This window comes from Myotis lucifugus, unplaced genomic scaffold (assembly GCF_000147115.1).
Source record: "Myotis lucifugus unplaced genomic scaffold, Myoluc2.0 scaffold_62, whole genome shotgun sequence".
Taxonomy (NCBI): Eukaryota; Metazoa; Chordata; class Mammalia; order Chiroptera; family Vespertilionidae; genus Myotis; species Myotis lucifugus.
This window is the reverse complement of record NW_005871110.1, coordinates 6240285-6243531: the sequence shown is the minus strand read 5'-3', so window position 1 is coordinate 6243531 and position 3247 is coordinate 6240285. Positions and strand designations below refer to the sequence as shown.

Sequence of the window (3247 nt, the reverse complement as noted above, 5' to 3'; positions counted from 1 at the left end):
ACCCCCGCCATCTCTCTCGTCCTTCTCCCGACTCTGCTCACGGCACCACGAGCCCAACCTACCCCCTGTTACTTCAGATACCCTGTCAAGCGACTGCAGCGCCCGCGGGGTCCGGCGGAGGAAGGACTCGCTCTCCTCGTGTAGCGCCCCCACAACGGCTCTTCCAACCGTCTCCGGCGGAGGCTGCCGCGGAGGGAGCTGCGCAGCACAGCGACTGGCTTGGGGGATGGGAGAGAGCGAGCAAGCGAGGGGGTGGGTAGAGCGAGAGCAACGGAGACCGGCCGGCGTCGTTCTCGCGAGACCAGAGCGTTGGTCCGGCTTTGGCGCAGCGGGCAGGTAGTGCGCTTGCGCGGTACTAGGCTCCGGAGTCGGACGCGGTGGGGAGCCGAGGCGGGTCCATTAGAGGAGGGGGCGGGGAGTTCCGCTGTCTTTCCTCCGGCGCAACCACCGGAGTCTCGGAGCCCCCCTAGCCGGCCTCTTGGAGGACGAGCGGCAGCAGTGGGCCGCCCGCCCCGCGTTGCTGGACGAACCGTGGTGTCTCGGTTTGGAGCGGTTCTCCGGTCCCCTGTGCGCCACCCCCCCCCCCAACAAATTCCAGCAAGTCCCGCGCTCACCCCAGCGTCACCTGCGTGGAAAGGCGCCACGTGGTTCAGCCGCCAAACACGGGGAAGGGGTTCCTTGTCCACCATGTTTGCATTATGCAGTAAAAATAGTTGTTCAGTGCTGGGGCGATCCGGGTGTCCACAGACCAATGTGGGCCGGGGGCCTGGGGCTCCTCCGTCCTCGCTCTGGCGCCGCGGCCCCGCTGCCCCACAGCCGGCCTGGTCGGGCGGCTTCTTGATCGATTCCCGCCCGGCCGTTTCCCTGCAGGTCTCACCTCGCCTTCGCATGCCTCTTGCCTGTCATCTCTCGCACTTTACAATCGGAGTGACTGGTTCCGCGCCCACGGCCCACTCGGGTTTTCTATATCGAGCTTTGCGTTCTTGGGAATTGTGCGTACAAGTGACACCTAATAAATACTTTTTGGTTATGCTCACATGCCACCAAGGTTCCTAGTGGCACTTCTTTTTTTTATTTTTATTAAAAACAAGAAAAGCAAGCTGAATTTTGGGGAAGGATGAAGGGCAGTCATGGTAAAGAGATGAATGCAAGTTAAGGCCCAAGCGTAGGAACGGACATGAAGTGAGATGGGGGGAAACTAAGGTGTAGACCTTCAATATCCAGTCCGACTCTGCTTTGTGCGGCGGACATTGGGAAGCCTAGAGGGTGGGATAGGGGCACAAAGGCTGTTAGCAGTGAAGAAACCTGAGTAATTCCATCCCCCCCCCCCCCCCCATGAAATCTGGGTGTGTAGGATGGACCCAGGAAGCCAGCTACCTTCAGAGAATGGAAACTTCCACTTCATGACTTGAATTCAGCCTCAAATCTGCTCAAGTGGGACAGTCTTGAGCTCGCCCCTGCACCTTTCCCATCCCCTCCCCTTGCCCCCAGGGGTCTCACTCTGACTTTTTTTTCTCTCCTAAGCTCAAAGGGCCCCGTCTTTTGCGTCTGTAACTTGTTTCCTGAAGCCCATTTCTTCTGCTCATTTCTTCTACCTCTGTGGCTTTCTAAATAAACGTTCTCTTATAGTTTGAAAAAAAGGCAAATGTGGGACAGTAAGAATTGGATAAGCCGCGGTGCTGTCGTGCCTTTCTTGAGCCCACTCCCTCAAAATGCCCCCCAGAGAAAGGGTCATCCTTACAAGAGACAGGAAAACAAAACCGGGATAATAACAGTAGCTCACGTTTATTGAGAACTTGCTTGAGCTAGGTGCTGTGCTCAATTCACCGACTCCTTACAGCCCTGAAAGATAGTAATTATTATTATCCCAAATTTACAGATGAGGTGCCTGAGTTTAGAGAAGTGACAAAAAAAAATTACCCAGGGTCACATCCCCTAGTGCAGCGGTTCTCAACCTGTGGGTCGCGACCCCTTTGGCGGTCGAACGACCCTTTCACAGGGGTCGCCTAAGACCATCCTGCATATCAGATATTTACATGACGATTCATAACAGTAGCAACATTACAGTTATGAAGTAGCAACGAAAATAATTTTATGGTTGGGTCACAACATGAGGAACTGTATTTAAAGGGCCAGAAGGTTGAGAACCACTGCCCTAGTGGCAGAAGCTAGGATCTGAACCCAGGTGGTTTTACTCCAGGGGCCAGGGTCATCATTTCAGGCAAATGGAAGTTACTTCCCCTGAAAAACACTGGAGTTACCAGGACAGGAGACCTGCGGTTAACAATTAATTGGCTGGAGACTTTTAAATAGTCTGAAACGTGATTGTTCTGGGTCACAGACACTATGAGCACCCCACCCTCTTCATTTTTAAAATAACTGCTGTATTAGTAAAGACTCCAAGATCTCACACTTCAGATGGAGTTCTTTCCTGGTTTCAAGTCACATTCCCTACTTTATCCTTTCAGTCTTTCCACCTGATTTGGTAGATGGAATTCTGTAATCCATTTCATCCCTTGCCTGAATTGGAACAATCTATTTACTGCCTGGTTGAGCTTGGCATTCTTTCCACATACTTACTTTGTGTGGTTATGGGCCACAATCCTAAAAGCATTGTAATGATTCTTTACCACCACACCTTGATGTTTTCTTTGGATATAATTTCTTTGTGTTGTGCACTCTGCTGTTTGCCTGTGTGAGTGCTTAGGAAGAACTTGAAGCTAGCTAGTACATGTAGAAGCTAGTACATATATCCCTTTTGCTTTTTTTATCATTATAGCAAGTAGGAAGTTTTGAGTTTTTTAAAAAGTACACTATATAGGGGTATACCTAATCTACTTTACGATTTTTCTAAAAAAAAAAAAAAAAGGCTATCAACTATTCCCATTTGCAAGTTGAATCCTGTAAATACGGCTTGGTGGCCACTGCTCCAATGATCCCTACACAATTGTTTCCAGCTGGACCTCCGTGGAATTGTTTCCATAGAGATGGTTAGAAATAAGGGCTCCCAGCTGCTTTTGGGATTTTTTTTTTTCTCTCTATTTGTCTTGCTTTCAGTCATTTCAGTGCTTTTCTATTAGCATAGAGATCAGAGGGACCCTGGAGAGGATCTTGTTAGGGGCCGTAATGAGAGAAAAGATGAAAAGGGAGAAGGAAATGGAAGTACCTACACCACCCAGGGGAAAACAAGACAATGAACGCGTGATCATGTATTACACCATCAAGAGGAGAGGAGAGGAAAATTCCA

At 50.4% G+C, this 3247-nt stretch overlaps 1 protein-coding gene and 1 long non-coding RNA gene across 13 annotated transcripts in view; both read right to left on the bottom strand.

Moving 5' to 3' along the window:
• HNRNPH3 (heterogeneous nuclear ribonucleoprotein H3) overlaps window positions 1-267 on the bottom strand; it is a 23458-nt gene extending 23191 nt beyond the window's left edge. For 5 of the 12 annotated variants that reach the window (XM_006089744.3, XM_023754634.1, XM_023754638.1 and 2 more), the window contains exon 1: window positions 63-267. The gene's annotated coding sequence lies outside the window, so the exon portion shown is untranslated. The remainder of the gene's footprint in view (window positions 1-62) is intronic. The other 7 variants (XM_006089741.3, XM_023754635.1, XM_023754633.1 and 4 more) reach the window with 7 other exon arrangements.
• Window positions 268-1334: 1067 nt separating this feature from the next.
• LOC111826240 overlaps window positions 1335-3247 on the bottom strand; it is a 9710-nt gene continuing 7797 nt past the window's right edge. Inside the window, exon 3 of the long non-coding RNA XR_002829525.1 lies at window positions 1335-1842. This is a non-coding gene — a long non-coding RNA (uncharacterized LOC111826240). The remainder of the gene's footprint in view (window positions 1843-3247) is intronic.